The 20,700-nt window shown below is 44.7% G+C and overlaps 1 protein-coding gene across 3 annotated transcripts in view; it reads right to left on the bottom strand.

Annotated features, from left to right (window-relative positions):
• The window catches only part of SFMBT1 (Scm like with four mbt domains 1), an 89,814-nt gene extending 70,374 nt beyond the window's left edge, over positions 1-19,440 (bottom strand). For 2 of the 3 annotated variants that reach the window (XM_084902945.1, XM_084902947.1), the window contains exon 1: positions 18,229-18,522. The gene's annotated coding sequence lies outside the window, so the exon portion shown is untranslated. Of the gene's footprint in view, positions 1-18,228; positions 18,523-18,915 lie in introns of those variants that run through there. The other variant, XM_084902946.1, reaches the window with a different exon arrangement.
• Positions 19,441-20,700: the final 1,260 nt, after the last annotated feature.

Genomic DNA, 20,700 nt, shown 5'->3' with positions numbered 1-20,700 from the left:
CCAAATCCCATGGTGTGATGCCCAGGTGCGGGCTCTTTGTTCAGTAGGAGGCAGCCAATCAATGATTCTCTCTCATCACTGATGTTTCTATCTCTTTCTCTCTCCTTCTCCCTTCCTCTCTGAAATCAATAAAAATGTATATTTATAAATAAATAAATTATGGTAGAATTCTAAATCTGCAGATGTAGTGATTTTATAGAATTTCATTTTGTCTTTTTATTTTTTTTATTTTTTTATTTTTTTAGGGAGGTGTGAGTGGAGAAGATAGTTTCTTAGTCTAATTATGACAGACCTCACATCCAAGAAACCGACCCTCAACCCAAGTCCCTGGACGTAGGGAAGTGGGGGAAAAAGCAAGGCAAACAGAGGTCCCACCAATTCCTTCCATATCCACTACTTTCTCCCTCTACATCTTAAGAGATTAAAAATGTTGCTATCCCTAATTTGAAAATATAAGCTTATTAGTGTTGGATTCACGTCATAAATATCGACAAGCACTGAACATGAATATAATTAGCAAGAAAGTACACTGAGACACTGGAGTCCTTGTTTACAAAGTGAGAAGAGGACAGGGAGGAGAGGAGCAACAGAATCCTGGCATGTGTCCTGGGGGAGCGGGGAGTAAACATGATTTGAGTGGCAAAGGGAGCAGCACCTAGAGGTGCCACAAACACATGCCTGTTGCATCTTTAACCTGCAAATAAATGACAGCAGGGCTCTGAGTAATGACTGTAATCAGATTAGGGAGGCCATATGATCCTTTCGGCGACAGTGATCTAATCTGGGACACAATTGGGCCTACACGCAGATTTACTGAAGTCACGGAAATGAGCACTTAATCACACAGAGAGATCACGGCCACAGTGAAGATGTATTTCCTGTTGTGCCCCATTTCTACAGCCGAGTTCAGTTTTGTGGTTCAACACATGGATGTGTCTAGGCTAAGCTGGGATTTAATTCTTAGCTTTTTAATGTTTCACTAGCAATCTAATATCTTTCCCTGTGCTATTAATTGGCATCACAGCTCAAACTACCCCCTTCAGTTTGTCCTACACCTAAGTTTATCTCCGCACGGGAGCTGAATAATACCTGTGCTGGATAGTTTATGTTGGTACTCTGCCCCACACCTCCCTGTCTACACTCTCCCCAGCTCATCTACATACACACACACACACACACACACACACACACACACCCGTCAGCAGGGCTGGCAGAAGGACAAGCTCCCCGTGGTGGCAGTGACTCCAGCAGCAGGAGTGAAAACTGGGAGTTTGTGGGCTCTGGGCAATACCACCTTCCCCCCAACTCCTCCAGCCTTTCCATTTAGATCCAAGTCCTATAATTATATCCCCTTTTGATTGAAGCCCCTGGAGTGGTTTCCTAACTAGACACTAACTGGTGGATCGCCGCCAAAAATCAGAATTTCTCTAAGTCACAGACCAGCACGGGGAGCTATGCTATCAATGTCCATTCATCCATTCACTCAACACTATTTTTTCTTACTGAGCACCCACTATAGGCCAGACCCTGTTCTAGGCACTGGTGATTTAGTAGTAAATAGTACAAAAATCCTCATCCTTGAAGAGCTTACATTCTAGTGGAGAAGAGAGACAATACACAGGGCAGATAAGTGAAATACAGTGTGAGGCAATAAATACTAAGTAGAAAGGAAAAAAAACAAAAAACTAAGCAGGAGTAGGGAGTGAAGTGTTGGAAGGGGGTTGAAATTTTAGGTACTCAGGTCACTGAAGTGATTTTGGGGAAAAGACCCCAAGGAAGTGACGGAGCTAACCATGCAAACACATCCACAGGAAGAGCCTCCAAGGCGGAGGGAACAGCAGGTGCCAGGTGCTCAGGAGGGAGCCCCCTGGCATGGTACAGAATAGCGAGAGTCATCTGTGGCCAGAGCAGATTAAGCAGGAGGACGTCTGAGAGGTGGGGAGGCTAGGCTGTGGGATACAATAAAGATTTTATCAGCAGATTATGAATAGAGGAGTGACATCATCTAGCTTACCGGTTAAGAGGATCCCCCAGTGTCAAGGGTAGACTGGTAAGGGCCAGGGCAGCAGGAGGGGAATCAATCAGGAGGGTACTGCAATAATTTAAATGAGACTGGGTGATAGCTTGGAACAAAGTGGCAACAGTAAGGATGCTGGGCAAATTGTGAATATTTATTTTGAACTCCTAAATGATCCTTAAAAAGTCAGGGGCTTGGTCCCTGAATTTTCCTGGAACTCACATTAATAGAAATTTCTATAGGACTCCTACCAGGTGAGAATATAATGCGTATAGTCAACGAAAACATAATAATTATAAATTAACATTCTGCTAATAGTTAATACAGGGAAAAACTAATGTATAACATGCCAAGGTTATAATATTTTTAACATTTTAATAAAACTATTAAAGAAACAGCCCTAGCCAGTTTAGTTCAGTGGATAGAGCATCAGCCTCAGACTGAAGGGTGCCAGGTTCGATTCCAGTCAAGGGTTTGTACCTCAGTCACGAGCTCCATCCCCAGCCCTGGTTGGGGCGTATGCAGGAGGCAACCAATAGATGTGTCTTTCTCACATCTATGTGTTTCTCTCACTCTCTCTCCCTCCCTTCCTCTCTTTCTAAAAAAATCAACAGAGAAATAGCTTAGGTGAAGATTAACAAAACAAAAAATTAAAGAAACAATACCTATAAATTCAGGGGTTTTTTTAAATATATTTTATTGATTTTTTTTTTTTTTTTTTTTTTTTTTTTTTACAGAGAGGAAGAGAGAGGGATAGAGAGTTAGAAACATCGATGAGAGAGAATTGCACACCTTGCACACCTCTTACTGAGGATGTGCCCGCAACCAAGGTACATGCCCTTGACCGGAATCGAACCTGGGACCTTTCAGTCCGCAGACCAACGCTCTACCACTGAGCCAAACCAGCTTCGGCTAAATTCAGTTTTTATTTAACTGATCAAATTAGAGATAGAGTATTACCTTATAAGTCTCCTTATCTTCTTAATTCTTAAGACCAAAGAGTCTTAGAATACAGTTTAAGTTTTCTTCTCCAAAGAACACTCATGTCCAGCCCAGATGTACTGCTGGGCTTTGTTCTGCTCACCTCCCGCCCAGCTGACGGTGCCTGGTCAGCAGAAGACTGGGAAACACCGCAGCTAAGAATCACACATCAATTCACGTGAGCCTGGGTAAGAGCCGAAGGAAAAACTACCCACTTGGAGCAGGAGCCTGCTAACAACCGCTGCCAGCACCTGGACACCTGCTCGTCTGAGGGTCGGCTGTGCTCTGCAGGGCTAAGATGGTCCTCACAGGGATGGCTGCAAAGGTGATGCATGAGCAGCCCTTTAGGAAAAGCTCTGCCCCAAAATGCACCCATCGCTCTTGAGAAAGTGTGAAGTTTAAAATTACTTAAAGAGAAATAACTTTCGGACCATTAACACTATATTCATCACTACATAAAAAAGCAAGCTGCCAAGGTAATATTTACATCTCAAACAACAACTTAAAGTATAGACGGGAGCCGGGACCGGTTTGGCTCAATGGATAGAGCGTCGGCTTGGGGACTGAAGAGTCCCGGGTTCGATTCCGGTTAAGGGCATGTACCTTGGTTGCGGGCATATCCCCAGTGGGGGGTGTGCAAGAGGCAGCTGATCGATGACTCTCTCATCGATGTTTCTGACTCTCTATCTCTCTCCCTTCCTCTCTGTATAAAATCAATAAAATATATTTAAAAAAAAAAAAAAAAAGTATAGACGGGAAAGTAATAAGCTATAATAAAAGGGTATTTCTTTTCTTCTAAACCCTACTACCCCACCAAAATGCTCCAGTAGGCTAACAGGAACTCAATTTTCTGGTTCCTTTCCTGCCATTCTATCAAAGTAGCTTATTTTAAAATTTAATAATAAAAAAGTTTAAGGTTAATCTGTATTGGGAAGGGAAGATTCACAAAAACACAGAACTATAAACCAAGGTGGCTAATGGCTCACATATATTAAGCACTCAGCATAGTAACTTCCCTTAGTAATTAAAAAGCAAATAGGAGAGCTGAACAGGTAATAGGAAGTAAAGGTTGGGGCCCACTGGCATGTACTGTGATTCTTGCCAGGCTGCAAGTTCAGCCCCAATGAACAGCTCCCCCTCCACCCCATGTTCTGACGGCTGCTCACTCCGGTTCCAGGCAGGCCCCAGTGACTCTGCCTGCAGTTCCAGGCGGAACAGCCCAGAGCTCTGTGACAGTTCTCTGCTTCCTCCGCTCTCAGAGAGGATGGGCAGGCAGGAACTAACCAAAGGAGCGTTAGGGGGAAGCAGTACTAGAGATAAAGGCTTGGAAAGGGGTTTGAAAAGGAACCGTTCAGGGGGTTTTATTTTACACTGAGCCTGTTCTCCATTAAAAACAAATATTTTAGCTTATTAGAAATTCTTATGCTAACAATACATGAGTAAGTATTCACAGATGACTCACTCCCTGGTATCTACTCCCACAAACATTATTGCTCAAAACAATACCCTACAGAAAGGTTATCCCCTTCCCACACCGCTGTCAAAAAATCTTCCATAATAGTCACTTTGTGCCTTTTCAACAAGCTATTCTGTCTCTCATCTTACCCCACTGCTGTAAGCTTCTCCAGGCCAGGGACTTTAGGCAGCTTTGCATTCCCTAAACCCTGGCACCACTGCTTCACTTCACACCTATTTAGCATTTGCTAAATGAATTTCTAAGGTATCAGAGCATGGTACTTCCCATTCACTGAGAAAAATGTATATACAACTTTTTAATGCAGCAATGGCTGCCCCACGGAGGGGTCCTGTCATCTTCACATGAGAAAGAAATGCAGTGCCTGGCACCTGCCTTGAGGCCAGCACTCTGACTAGCCCTAGTGTGCACACCAGCCATGGGGAGTGCCTTTCTCAGTAAGAATGGATGGAAGGATCTGAGAGGTCAAGAAAGCAGAGTCCCTGTGTAAACTTCTTAGGCGTTAACCATAGAGAATTTGCTTAGTCTTCTTAAATCCTCTGGTTAAAACACGCTGTCAAGACATTGTTTCTTCCACCTGTTCTTTACACTTTTGGAAGGTCCAATTTATCAGGTTGTCCTGTTGTTTACAAAGCTTTTCACAATGCAAAGAACTTGAATAACGCTGATTGCCTGCTGATTTCTACACAGTAGTCCCCCTTTATAGATGGGGTATACATTTCAAGACCCCTAGTGAATGCCAGAAACCCATTGGGGGTGACCAGGCCTGCAGGGGAGGGCAGTTAGGCATTGATCAGGATGGCAGGGGAGTGGTTAAGGGGTTTTCAGGCTAGCAGGCAGAAGCAGTTAGGGGTAAGCAGGCAGGCAGGCAGGCAGGCAGGCAAGTAGTTGGGAGCCAGTAGTCCTGGATTGTGAGTCGGACATCCCTTGAGGGGTCCCAGATTGGAGAGGATGCAGACTGGGCTGAGGGACACACATCACCCTCTCATGCACGAATTTCGTACTTTTAATAAATAAACAAATTACTTATTTGTTTATTAAAAGTACTTTAATAAATAAATTTTTATTTATTTAAAGTACTATAATAAATAAGTAGTACTTTAAATAAATAAAAAATAATTCTCTAACATCACCTATTATCAGGTACATATTTAAAAAATTTTAAGTACAAAGTGCTTTGTTGAGAACCTTACAGAAATGTATTTTAATAAACTAATTAAATATATTATTGTATTTTATTATTTTATTTTTATTTTAATAATTCAATTTATTTCAACTAAAAATAAAAACAAATCACCTATTTCTTTGCCCCTACCCACCTCTCACCTCTGGCAACCACCAACATATTCTTTTTACCTATGAGCTTGTTTTTTCACGTTAGAGTCTACATATTAAGTGAGATCATAGAGTATTTGTCATTCTCTATTTGACTTTTTCTCTTAGCAGAATGCCCTCAAGGTCCATCCATATTGTCACACATGAGAAGATTTCACTCTTTTCTATGGCCAAATAATTTTCCACTATAAATATAAACACAATTTCTTTATCCTTCCATCCATGGATGAACTCTTAAGTTGCTTCCATATATTGAAAATAATGCTGCAGTGAACATGGGGGTACAGACATCTTTTCAAGTTAGTGTTGTTTCTTTTAGATAAATATCCAAAAGTGGATTTGCTGGATCATATGGTAGCTCTATTTTTAAATTTTTGAGGAACCTCCATACTTTTTTCCATAGTGGCTACACCATTTACCAACAGTGCACAAGGGTTCCCTTCTCTCCATACCCTTGACAACACATTTCTTTTGTTTTTAATATATTTTTACTGATTTCAGAGGGATGGGGAAGGGGAGGGGGAAGGAAGAGAGATGAGAGGGGAAAGGGGAGGGAGGAAATCATTAATCAGCTACCTCCTGCACACCCCCAACTGGGAGTTGAGCTTGCAGCCCGGGCATGTGCCCTGACCTCCTGGTTCATAGGTCAATGCTCATCCACTGGGCCACACAGTCTGGGTTCTTGTCTTTTTTATAATAGTCATTCTAACAGGAGTGAGTTGATATCTTATTGTGGTTTTGATTTTCACTTCCCTGATGATTAGTGATCTTGAGCATCTTTTCATGTACCTGTTGGCCATCTGTATGTCTTCTTTGGAAAAATGTCTATGCAGATCTTCTGTTCATTTTTAAATCAGGTTTTTGTTTTTTTTTTGCTATTGAGTTGTATGAATACTTTATATATTTAAATATTAGCCCCTTATCAAATATATGACTTACAAATATTTTTTCCCATTCAGTTGGTTGCCTTTTTTTATTATTAACTTTTAGAGAAAGAGAAAGAGAGAGAGAGAGAGAGAGAGAGAGAGAGAGAGAGAGAGAGAGAGAGGAACACCAATCGAATGGTGATCCAACGCACCACCTTTTGGTGTACAGATGACACTTCAATCAACCAAGCCACACTGGCCAGGGCCAGCAGTTTCCATTTCATTCTTTGATGGTTTCCTTTGCTATATGGAAGCTTTTTAGTTTGATGTAACCCCACTGTTTTACTTTTGCTTTTGTTGCTTTTGCTTTTGGGATCAGAGTTAAAAAAAAAAAAAAATCATTGCCTAAATTGATTAGATTTATTATTATTTGTATTCCATTACTTTCGTTTTTTAAATATGATAGTACTTTATAAAAATTTAGGTTAGAAAGTCAGATTTTTAAAAGTTAATTTTAAGAATATTAAAATAATTGTAATAAAACATGGCAAAAGTATGAAAGCGGTACATGCCAGGCTGGCATTCTGGGAGCAGTGCACTGGGGGAAGGACACTCCAGGCAGAGGGACACCGAGGAAAGGGTTACAGAGGAGCTGACCTCAGGCAGTGGAGAGAGGGCCCTGTGAGAAGGAGACTCGCTGGCCAGGTGCCTGGGGAGAAGCTCTTCAAGCATTCTGTGCGTCTTCCTGAGAATTCTGAACTTTACCCTCCGGCAGTGGGATTTTTTTGTGATAAAATCAAGTTTGTTTAGAAAAATCTATGTGGTCCCAGTGTGTTAGATAGACTGAACAGGAGAGATGGGGGCAACTAAAGGCAACCAAACAAGGTTTATATTTTTTTCACAGAAAATATATAGTGTTTTAGTTATATTATATGTTGAACAAACCTGAGATGACGGTAAAAGAACAAAACAAAAACAATAAAAACAAACTAAGTTTACCTTGAATGTTCATATTGTAACTCACTAGATTTAGGAGCAGATAACCCAAATAGAACTTAAGTTTCTAAAAATTCATAATTCCACCTCCATCTCTTTTCTTAGGATACGCTGTAAGAATAAAAATATTTTCACTTTTAATGATATATACAAGTTAACAGGAATTTTGTAACATTTTACAGCTTTTGTCATTTGTAATTGAATGTTTATGTTGTAGGAATGCAGTGTTAAAGAGAGTCAGCAGACACACGTAAATTTTAAAAGGAACCCTGAGCACTTTTGAAGCATTTAATAAAGCTGGCTTTATTTTTTTTTAATTTATTTTTTTAAGATTTGAGTGAAGGTGGGGCAGGATGGGGGGTGGGAAGAGGGATGAAAGGGGAGAGGGGAAGAGAGAGAAAGAGAGAGAGAGAGAGAGAGAGAGAGAGAGAGAGAGACAGACAGACAGACAGACATTGATCGGTTGCCTCCATTCTGTGCCCTGACCAGGGATTGAATCTCCAACCAGGTATATGCCCTGACCAAGTATCAAACTCCCAACTGTTTGGTGAACAAGACAACACTCCAACCAACTGAGCACCCGACTAGAGCAGAGCTGGCTCTTTTAAATACCCAGTTTCATTTTCCAAAGTGGCTTTTCTTTTTCCTTGGCAAGATTCATCACTGGCACTGATTTTATGTTTATCAGTCACACTGAAAATAAAATTTCCAGAGAAAACCAATGGGAAACGGGTGGGGTGCAGAATGGATACCAGTTTTCAGACACGCAGAGTGCCCTCAGGGCGCTGCGGACAGCACTCGGAGGAGCTCCAATTTGCAGCGTCCAGGGAAGGCTGTAGCCAAGGCGGCCTTCCTGGCAAACGCGTCCTCAGACCCTCCACCAGACTCCAGCTCTATTTATTCTGGGCTTCCTAGAAAGACTGCTTTGGAACAAAGAGTTCCATAGCTTTAAGTATATTCGAAAGCCAAGGAGTCAGAACTGCACGTTCTTCAGTCAGAGACTGGTAATTTCGGAAAAAGATTCCAAGTTCCACAGGAGAGCGGCCAAGGGGACAAAACAAACACCGTCACTGAGGGGGAACACAAAGAGAGAGACCCAGGGAGGCAAGGAGCAGCAGCTTTAGGGCAGCGGGAGGGATTCAGGGCGGGCCAGGGGCATCCAAACTGGAGAGGCCCACACAGCAGAGCTCAGCACAAAGGTGCAGGAGAGCAGGAGGCTCGTGAGGTCTAAATGTGGATGAATCCATCGAGAGATGCAAAGAGAGAGTGAGGGAAGGTTTGAAAAGGTCGCAGAAAGCAAACGGAAAAGGGTCTGCCTCGAGACTGGGCTGTGTGGAGCCACTGAGGGCCACCAGTGGAGGAGTCCCTGACGCTGGGTACTGTGTCTCCAGGAGCAGAGAAGGCACAGGTTGGGGGTGGTATTCTACAGAGCGGAGGCCTCAGAAAGGCAAGAGGGCCAGAGCAAAGGGCATTGGCCAGGAAGCAAATGAAATTTTAGACAATGGGTCCAGGCCTGAAGGGGCTGAAACTCTGAGAGAAAAAAAGAGGTCACAAGGAGGTCAAAGATGGGACAGGGAGAGGAGGGAAGCCCCTCCAGGAGGCTGGTGAAAACACAGCATCAGAACCTAAGGTTTCACTGGTAGAGCTGCTCCGGAAAGAACTCCTTTCAGCTAAAGTTAATAGGAAGCCCAGCCCTAGTCAGTGAGGCTCAGTGGATAGAGCATCGGCCTGTGGACCAAAAGGTCTCGTGTTCGATTCTGATCAAGGGCATGTACCTTGGTTAGAGGCTCCTCCCCAGCCCGGGGCCCTGGTCAGGGCCCTGCAGGAGGCAACCAATCCATGTGTTTCTCTCACATCAATGTTTCTTTCTATCTTTCCCTCTCTCTTCCACTCTTCCTAAAAATCAATGGAAAAATATCCTCGGGTGAGGATTAACAACAACAGCAGCAGCAAAGCAAAACAAAAAATAGAAAGTCAAAATCAGGGTAAAGGCCAAGGGGGTGGGGGGTTGAGAGGGGAGCATGTTTTCAGAAACCTTGTTGTGCCTTAAGGTCCCAGCTCTGGCTGCAGGAGGCACTCACTGCAGAGGAGGGAGACCCACTCAAAAAAGGGAGGCCAGAGGAGCTGCCTCTGTTTCCCTTGTCACAGCCACTGCTGGCATGGGGGTCGGCAACAGAGTCATTTAAAGCTTCTCTCAGTTCACCAGGGGCCACTATGTGCCCTTAAGGAAAACCAGATGCAGTTAAATCTAGAGGCAGATCTAAGTTTTTTGTTTGTTTTTTTGTTGCTGTTTTTAACATTTCTCCATCCTTTTTTAAAAAAAATATATTTTATTGATTTTTTACAGAGAGGAAGGGAGAGAGATAGAGAATTAGAAACATCGATGAGAGAGAGTCATCGATCAGTTGCCTCTTGCACACCCCCTACTGGGGATGTGCCCGCAACCAAGGTACATGCCCCTGACCGGAATCGAACTCGGGACCCTTCAGTCCACAGGCCGACGCTCTATCCACTGAGCCAAACCGGTTTTGGCCAGATCTAAGTTTATTTCCCAATTTGTATACAGCGTTACTTAAACAAAACAAAAATAATAAATTAAATAATAATTAATTACACTAAGAGATCAAGAGGTTCAGGTATCATAAGTGACTATAACAATAAAACACCCAAAGTTTTTCAAATTTCTAACTGTAGCTTCTAGACACCTACTTCTGCCCATTTTGCTCAATAATAAAAATGAAAACTAACCAAAAGGAAACAATATTACTGCAAAGAACACTACATATTAACTTCTTTTCTTAAAGAAAAAAAAAAGGATGTCTCTTTTAACAATTTACTTAGAAACTCCAATTCATATTTTACAAATTAACAAACTGCCTCTGGTATGTAAACTAGATTTTTCAAAATATTTAGGACAGAATGGTGTAAAAAAGGTACTCACTAGTACCCTAAGGATAATATCTTGCCTAACATACTTTCAGAAAAGCCTGACTAACTCTGGGAAACTACTAATCACTCTGATTTCCTTAGTAGAATTTGTCACACACACTGTATCAGGCTTCATGATACTGTCACTTCTGCAAGGGCTTCAAGATAGTCAGAAGTACCCTGGTCAAGAAAGAAGAGGGGGGGTGATCAAGAGGTGCTCTAAGATGTCTGCCCTCCCCCTGGTAACATACAGTATGCAGGACACTCACCCCATGTTTACTACTCTAATGTAGATATCTATACTAATAAAAAGGTAACATGCTAATTAGACAGGACATCTTCCAGACAAAGCCACGGTACAGGGGCCGAGGCAGAGGCAGTCAGGGGCGATCAAACCGGCAGGGGGGAGCAGTTAGGGGGTTATCAGGCCAGCAGGGGGACAGTTAGGGGTCAATCAAGCTGGCAGGGGGGAGCAGTTAGGGGGTTATCAGGCCAGCAGGGGAGGGCAGTTAGGGGGCGGGATCAGGCCTAAAACAGCAGTCGGACATCCCCCAAGAGTCCTGGACTGGAGAGGGTGCAGACGGGGCTGAGGGACCCCCGCTCCCCCATGCATGAATTTCATGCACTGGGCCTCTAGTTAGAAATAAAAGAAGAAAACAATAATAAAAGAAAAAACTTATACCTCTTTAGCCATTCTCATAGTAGATTACTCAACTCATAATCCTTAATTTTGTCAACCTATTTTCTCTCCATCTATGACTGGACATCTGTATTTCACAAATATAGTTATAGTAATATAATAAATCTAAAATATTAAGCATTAATTATATGTTATCATTATTATGTAGGCTATTGAGCCTCTTTAAATACTCACTAGTTTTCCATTAATATAGAAATGAGAGTGAAATATGGCAAAACCTCTACTAACCAGACAGCTGGGGAATGAGTCACTGAATAATCTTGTCTCTCAGATAGCTGAAGGCTTATTTACAACTCTGAATACACATACTTTTTTTGTGAACGGTTCTGGACAAAATGCTTTGACTCAGACCAACATAACACAGTAAGATGTAAGCTAAGACCACAAGACTCTCTGTCCCTATCCAGATCCTGGGCCACTTTTACGCTTCCCTTGTTTTCCACATGTCATATTCTGCGTCCATCTCTCTCTTTCATTCCAATAACTGTGTCGAAACCACACCTACAGAAAAGAGTACCTGGTCCTCAGAGCCTTACTGGACACCTACAAAGCTCTCCCAAGGGAGATTAAATAGTGCACATGGTTCTGCGATCTTCATTTTACCAACTATGGAAATCTTTTTTAAAAATGTATTTCCTCAAAAGGAAATTCTGACACATGTGCTATAATATGGGTGACCAGTGAGGACATTATGCTAAATGAAATAAGCCAGATACCGTATGATTCCACTTATATGAGGTGGCAGAGTAGTCAAATTCACAGAGTCAAAAAGTAGAACAGTGGTTGCCAAGGGCTGAGGGAAATGGAGAATGAGGAGTCATTATCAATGGGTACAAATTTCAGTTCAGGAAAATGAAAAAGTTCTGCAAATAAATAGTGGTGACCACTGCATAACATTGTGAATGTACTAATGCCACTGAATTGTACAATTTATAATGGTAAGTTTTGTGTTATGCATATTTTATCATAAAATTTTTTTAATTTTAAATAATGAAAACTTACTTCCTCATTATCTACTACGTTCTAGACAGGTGTAATATGCTAAATGTATCTGCGTTGTCATCACCTAATCACTCCAAGGTTATTTTATAATGGCATTAGTAAAAATGAGCCAACTGGCTTCTCATGATTCCACATTAACATGTACTATTTTTAACGTGGAAAGCTAATGTTTTATAGAAACTGATCCATCAGATAGAAAACTAGCAGAAAATGAGAGAAGAATCCTAGTCCAGGTAGCAAATTAATGTGAAAAGAAATGAAAAACCAGTGGCCTTACTATTCAGTATATATTACATAGCAGCCATCTCAAACACTTCTTAAAAAAACTATTCAGGGTAAAAATATAATTTGGAATTCAAATCAAAGTACTTGTGATTAACAATTTATTTTTTCTTTTTAAAAAAGTACTGTTATTTAAATACAGTTGGTATATAAATTTTTACTGATTATATTAATTTCAGGTGTACAATATAGTGATTCAACATTTTTGTATCTTACAATGTGATCACCCCACCAATTCTATTCATTATCTGTCACTGTGTAAACTATCACAATTCTGCTTACTACACTTAACACTTCATTTGAATTTCATCAGGAAAAACTCTTGAGATGTTTTAGTAACTCCTAAATTTCTCAGCCCATCTCATTTCGTCATTCCAAATATGTGACTGCCCTGCACTTGCAAGTGACAACAAACCTCTTCTGTCTCTCATCTGGGACTCTCCCCCATGCCATCTCAGACCAGAACCAACGTTCCCAGACCAACACCAAGCAGCTACTCTCAACTGCCCTATCTGCCCCAAACTGGTCTGTCATTACCTTTCTCAAGATTAAGCAAAAGGAACCTTCATGCAGCACTGTGTACTGTTAGAAACGCCACCGTACAGCCTCTCCCGGCACAGCGGAGGGCTTGGATTTGAAGTTACTCAACTATCACACCACACAGCTCAAGAGGGACTTCATATCGTTTAGCACAATATATAGACTACATTTTTTGTTTTTCAATTATGTCCTTGAGTGATCATCTAAAGAGGTGAATAAGTTTACAAAAATCTTCTTAAATAAAAGAGACTAGGAAATAATTATATATGCATCTTCAGGTGACTCTGAGTTGTAGGTAAAGGTTTACAATCAAACTTCTTAAATTTTCTACAGTGAAGTCATCATTTTTCTATTAATAATTTGTCTTTGTTCTTATCCTCTCTCCCACTCTTGTGAAGTTTAAAAATGAACTTGCAACAACCTGACCATACCCTTTCTATATTTTATTTTATTTTTTAAATATATTTTTTATTGATTTTGTACAGAGAGGAAGGGAGAGAGATAGAGAGTTAGATCGATGAGAGAGAGTCATCAATCAGCTGCCTCTTGCACATCCCCCACTGGGATATGCCCGCAACCAAGGCACATGCCCCTGACCAGAATCGAACCCAGGACCCTTCAGTCCCCAAGCCAACGCTCTATCCATTGAGCCAAACCGGTTTCGGCTCCTTTCTATTTAAAATCATTTTCCAATGAGGCTAGTACCACTTAAAAGAAGCATAAATTCAAATCAAAACCCCACTCCCCAAAGTCTAATGGTTCAAATCTCCCAGTAACCAAAATCCCCAGAGACTTTCATCCAATTTAACAACTATGTATAATGAGAAATATATTTCTTCAATTATAAAACATCACAATTAGATAACAAATGCTGTTTACTGAAAGAAAAATCCCTGCCTATAACAAAGAGGTACATTTACTGATTAAAAGGTTCTTTTAGTCTCTCTTATTTTGAAATATTGGCTAACTGCCAAATGATTCCAGAGTGTTTCAGGAAGTTATAAGAGGAAATTTTTAACATAAAAACATTTAGCATTCAAATTGCCTGTCTATATAATGGTCTTCTGCTTTTCTGAACTGTAATCATTTATTTAATGTGAACATAACATGAAGTCATCATTAAAAGGCCAATAAAACCCAGCCAGCGTAGCTCAGTGGTTGAGCATCAACCTGTGAGTCAGGAGGTCACAGTTAGGTTCCTGGTCAGGGCATGTGCCAGGTTGTGGGTTCGATCCCTGGTGGGTGGCGTGCAGGAGGCAGCTAATTGATGATTCTCTCTCATCATTGATGTTCCTCTCTCTCTCTCTCTCTCTCTCTCTCTCTCTCTCTCTCTCTCTCTCTGAAATCATCTTACCTTCCCTCCTCCCATCCCTCCCTCTCTCTTTCTTCTGAAATCAATAAAAATATATATTTTTTAAAAGCCAATGAAGCTTAGTCAGTTCACCTTTTCTACAGACTTTAGAGTCAAACTATATCTGCCTCGACATCACCATCTATGGCTAAGCCCAGCCTAGTGACCACTGTGAAAGCAGAAGTACTCTACAGTAGCAAGAAGATTATGGATAGGCAAAGTGTATTTAAAGAGGAAAATCAGAGTTTACAAGGAAATAAATATCAAAAGAGAAATTATTTTTTTCAAAGTGCTTGAAATTTTATTTTCCAATTAGAGTTTACATTTAATATTATTTTGCATTAATTCCAGGTGTACAGAATAATGGTTAAACAACCATATACTTTACAATGTGCTCCCCCCATATTTCCAGTACCCACCTGCTACCACACAATTATTACAATATTATTGACTATTGTATATTCCCTATGAAAAAAATTGCTTTTACATGTGTTTCTCATTGCACATCTTTTTAGTTGCAGTCTTAAAATATTAGTAAGTTTTCAATATTTAACAATGCAAAAATTAAGAAATCTAAAAAGAGCCACACACACAAAGGTGGGTAAATAACTCAATAACCAAACACTCTCTTGGCTAAGGAAGATACGAATCTTGGGGTAGAGTGGCCAAATCCAGCTTAGTCGTTAGCCAACAGGCTAGCTTAGTCCCAGGAAAACACGCATTTCACAAAAGAGAACCTTTGACCTCTGTGGACTATGCCCCACACATCCCTACCAGAGGCTTCCACTACTCCCAACTTCCCATGACGGTGGTGTCCTCACAGTGCAAAGCACACTCATAACCTCCCATCCTTTCAGCAGGAGAAACAAGGCACAAGAATGTTTTAAAAGGCCTTTGGGGGAAGGATAAGCAAATCGTTGAAGTACTTGCTTCAGTGGAGAATATAGAACACCCAATTTCCTAGAAGCCTAATACAAAAGGTATCTTCATCATGTTGAAATTTAAAAAAACAACAACAACAACAAACACCTGACATAATTTTAGTTACCCTTTGTTTTTATTTTAAAATGTTAATAATTTGATAAACCAGACAAATATCCTGCATATATAAATAAATTGCTGTCACTTAAAATGTAGTTAAAAGCTTTATACCTACATTCTTTAATTCACTGAACTTTCAAAAAATCAATTTTCTCAGCAAATTCCTGGCTTTAAGGAACTGATTCATCTACTGACTTGCTGAGAAAGTTCATGATTCAAACCTACTGTCTGCAAATATACCTGTATTCCAAAAATGGGAAGTACAAGATTAATACTGAGCCTGTGACCACAAGGACTCCCAAGAGCCACAGAGCCAAACCTGGAAAGTATTGCTTCAAGCTAAAAAGTGACTTTCTAATTACGAAGTCTCCAAGGGCAGAATTTATAGTCTTTTTAGATAGTAAAAACTGTCAAGAATGGTTATAAAAGCATTTAGTCATGGTGAAATGACCATAATTCCAGGTTTACCACCTGTTGTCCTTCAGCTTAATTATTAATATCACCCCCTTTCACTCTCAAAAGGGTCCTGTTTTGAAGCAAAACTCATCTGAGGTGGTAGAAGTCGGTGGTTGCCTCAGAGAGGCAGGAAGGGTTTACTGAATGGGGGAAATGTCAAGGGTGCACTTTGGAAGGCTGAAAATGTTTACACCTTGATCTGAGTATGATTCTCATATGGTTATCATATGTAAAAAGTCAGTGAACTGTATTCTTTTTTTTAATGTTTTTATTTATTTATTTTTTTTATAGAGAGGAAGGATGGGTAGAGAGAAACATCGATGGGATTGGCTGCCTTCTGCACGCCCCCTACTGGGGACAGAGCCCGAAGCCCCAGGAATGGAACCAGCGACCTCTTGGTTCATGGATCGATGCTCAACCACTGAGCCTCACCAGCCAGGCTGTACTATTGTATTAACAATCTTATTATAAATTAGAGCTCAATTTAAAAATTCAGAAAATTTAAAAAACAGACTGAAATACATTTTTAAATGTCTTTGTTCAAACAATGACATAAAATCACCCTAGATATAGCTGCCTAGATGTTTTTCCAAACGTATTTTAATAAAGATGCATACTGTGTGTGAACACTTTTATACAGAACCTTTCAAAATGCAGACTGATTTTTTTAAATCTTGCATTTTAGCTGAGTTTTAGAACTGAAGCACACAGAAATATAATCTATTCATCCTCTAATTTTGCAAATAAGGAAACCCCTATCTATAAAAGGTAAGAGACTGCCCAAGATAAGGCAGCTAGTCAATGGCAACTATAGTAACAGAACTGTTTCCTGGTTCGGGGCCACTCCCGTTTCCACCAGGCCGTTACTTTTTCTGACACTGTAAACAAATCTGAACTGAACCTATCTGTCGCCTAGAGGACTGAACGTTCTCTCTCAAAACGCGGGGCCAACAGGCCCCAAAGGGCGGACACACACACACACGCACAGGCGCACTCATCTTCCTCCTCTCCAGACAGCTGGAAAACAAACAACTACATTCTCAGGCATTTTACTTCGGATGCAAAGCATGACACCTTTAGCACGCAGTTCAAGGAGACAATGCAGGGGCTGACAAAGTCCACTTAATTTCCTTTCCAATCTCTTTGATGGTTACTCGGTTCTCAAACTTCATCGCCGGTAAGGAGGGGCTCAAGAAACATGGCTCGGGGCGGTTCACCGGCACCGCTGTACATGACGACGGGGGGGGGGGGGGGGGGGGGTACGCACTGAATGAAAGCCCTGCCTGTCCCTGGCAGGAATGCCCGGCCCCGCTCCCCGCACCTTACAAGACCAGGAGGCGGCCTGTGCCTTACGCTCAGTTTTAGACCCCAGCGAACAGCTGACATCTTGCGGGAAAACTTAACATAACCTACATCCTTTCCGCGCGAATTTATTTCTGCTCTCAGAAGGCGTTCCTGCTCCCCGCGGAGCAGGCCTAGCTCCTCGGGGCACTGATCGCCTCCACACAGCCTCCTTTTCGGTCTCCAAAGAGAGACTTCGAGAACAGAAATCGAAACGGTCACGGACGCCCGAGTGGCCGGCCGGTCGGGGCCCGGGCGCCGGCGAGCACACAGCCCGCTGCGCGCGGCCCGGGGAGGCCCGGCTCCTCGTCCGCCTCTCCGGCCCGAAGCCACCGGTTGCGGCGGTCTCTGCAGCCGCTCCGCCGGCGCGTCCGGGCCACCTCGCCCGCCCTCCGAAGTTCGGACCGGCGCGCCCCCGGCCTCGGCTGCGGGTTCGCGCCCGGGCCTCGGAGCGAGCCCGCGGGGCGGGTCCGCGGGGGCTCGGCGGGCGGGAGAGCGGGACCCGCGGGGCGGGGCGCGCGCCGGGAACTTGGGCGCCCGCCGGGGCCGCCGCTCCGCCACTTTCCTTCCACGTCCCGGGGGCGGCCCGCGCGGAGCTGCCATCCGCCGCTCCCCGCCGCGGCGAGGCGCCCGGGCGCGCTCCTGCAGCCCGGCCGGCCGGCGCGCGGAGCGGCGGGGGCGCGCGAGGCCGCGCGCGGGCGCCGCGCTCCCCCCCCCCCCGGCCGCCCCCGCCCCCAACGCGCCGCCGCCGCCCGTTGGCGCCCCCGGCCTCTGCCCGCCGGCCGTTCCGCAGGCAAAGTTGCGCCGCCGCGTCGAGGGGGCGCCGCTCGATTCCCCGCCCGGCGCCGCCGCCGCCGCCCCCCCTTCAGGCCGCCGCCGCCGCGCGGGAAGGCCCAGCCGGGAGCCCCGCTTTTTTACCTGCCGGGAGTTTTCGCGCGCGCGCTCCCCGATCGCTCTCTTTTTATCCCTCTCGCGCTGGTCTTTCTTTCTTTCTTTCTCTCCTTCTTTCCGTCCCCCGGCACGGGCGCTTTTTCCGCTCACGCCGCCCGCGCTCGCCGCCCGCTCGCGCCCTCCTTCCTGCTGGGCTCGGCGGAGCGGGGCGGCCGGCGGCTCTCCCCGCCCCCCTCCACCGCGCTCCGGCGGAGGCGGCGGCGGCGGCGGCGCTCCGCGCTCAGGCTCATTCCAATATGGCACGGGTGCTGGGCGCATGCGCCCGCGCCCCCCCCCCCCCCTCACCGCGCTCCTCCCGGCAGCCCGCGCCCCTCGCGCCGCGCGCGTGGCGCCCCCCGATCCGCTGTCCCCGAGCCCGCCCGCCAGTGGTTCCGCCCGGCGGGGGCCGAGCGGGGTGCGAGGCGGTGCCGGGGGTCCAGCGCCGCCAGCCAACCCCGCCCCTCTTGTCACCAGCCCACAACTTGCGGCGGACACCCCTTCCCCCCCAACCCCCCCAGGCAGTGGCGCAGGGCTCGCTCGCGGCGGCGCCTCCAGGACCCGACAGCGCTGCGGCCCTGCGCGTACCGGCCCCGACGGGGAGACGCGCCCTTAGGGAGCCGGGCCCACCCCGGTCCCTGCTCCGACCCCCCGAGGGAAGGGTCCCCCGCGCCTCACCTCGATTGTGTGGACGGAGCCCCGAAAACCCACCGGCGTCCCCGCGTCCGGACCGGGGCGAAGCTCACTGCTGTCGTCCGCACGTGACCGCCCCCGGCAAGATGGCATGAGCCAGGGAGCGGACGGACGGACGGAGCGGCGGCCCGGTCCCCGAGGAGCGCGCGTGCCGCCGCCGATCCGCCGCTGGGCCTCCGTCCGGGTTCCTTTGAGACCCGAAAGGGCGTTCGGTGCCGCCGTCCGCTAAGGCAGACCCGGGCCCTCGGCGCCTCCGCGGTCTCCGGGCTTCCGCAGGAGGCGCCCTGTGAATCCGAGCTTTCCGGCCGATCGGGGCCTCGGCGAGGGGGCACGAGACGGCGGCCGAATCCGGGCAGGAGAGCCGAGGACCCCGGGGTCCGGGACAGAAGCTCCAAAGTGGCCGCAAACCGGCCCCGAAACCGGAGGTGCCCACGGGTGGTTGTTCCCCAGCTTGCCCCTTACCCGGCGAGAGCAGGTGCCGGTCGGTCGGACATCCCCATCCCCACCTGCTCTGGGAAGTTCTCTCCAGGAGGGAGCACCAGCGCGGCCCGATCCAGGAATGCCCGGACTCCAGAGCCCTGCCGGGGGAGGGGGAGGAGGGCAGGGGTGGGGAGAAGTCTCGGAAGGGGTGCTGATGGCTTTTGCCTTTCTGGAAGGAGGAGGCTCCCACCGGGGGAAAAAAAGAGGTCTTGGGTGCCAGGCGCGGGCTCAGGCCACTTCCCACTGTCCTCACCTCTGCGCTGGGAAGTATTACCCCACTTGAAAAACTTGCTCAAAGTCCAGATATTTTATTCTACTTTACCACCACTGAAAAAAGAAGACGTGACAACCAGAGAGAAAGAAAATGTAAAAAAGAATAAAGTATCCATAATAGTGCTACAGAATGCAACTTTCACCTATAAAACATCCCATCCAAGTGCGCGTTTACATTGTTGCAACTACACATTCTCTGTTCTTTGCTACTCTCACGTTTTTCTTTTGATGCATTTTTTAAAGTGCAGGTATCCTCCATTCAGCCAGTGTCCTAATAAGATACATTTGGGTACTTTACAATTGTTTGCTAATATATGCTTTCATTCTGCACTGGAGACAAATTCCTGGCAGCCAAATACCCAAGTGAAAGTTCAGCTAAGAAAGGGCAGAGTGGTCTTGCTGCCCACTCGTTCTGCCACCTCCCACGAACAAGTGTAAGGACCTTGCTATCTATTTGTAAACAGTGGGTACCGTCTCATTTTTCCTTAGAATTTAGTAGTGTCTAAAATGCTTGAGCATTTCTTAGATGACTTTAAAAATGAGTGTTTTTCATTCGTTTGCTACCTATATTCCCCTTTCTGTGAATCATCTGTTCATATTCATTCATCTGTTGAGGACTCAAACCTCTTCAGTGACTAAGTATTTTTTTTATATTATAGCTATTATTCCTGCATCATCAACGATGCAAATATTTCCCAGCCGTTGTTCATTGTTTTATTTTAATGTTCAATCTGTCACTCTAGTCCCCTGTGATTTTTTTTATTGACTCAATGCTGTGACAAAGTGAGCTTTCTTCCACCCATCTGACAGTTTATTTTCTGCTAGTTTTCTATAATTTCACTTTACATTTAATTCTTTGATGATCATCCACCCCAGGTTTACTGTGTGGGGTAAAATATGGATTTAACTCAACCTCAGCATCACCAGTTTTTATTGCTTATGTAGCCCTCATTCATTAAATAATCCTTCCCTTAGCCTTCATTTAGTAAAGTCTACTTTTATACTAGGCTTTTGATG

This window comes from Pipistrellus hanaki, assembly GCF_964339955.1.
Source record: "Pipistrellus hanaki genome assembly, chromosome: 13".
NCBI lineage: Eukaryota > Metazoa > Chordata > Mammalia > Chiroptera > Vespertilionidae > Pipistrellus > Pipistrellus hanaki.
Note: the sequence above shows the minus strand (reverse complement) of the source record. Positions and strands in the feature narration are given on the sequence as shown.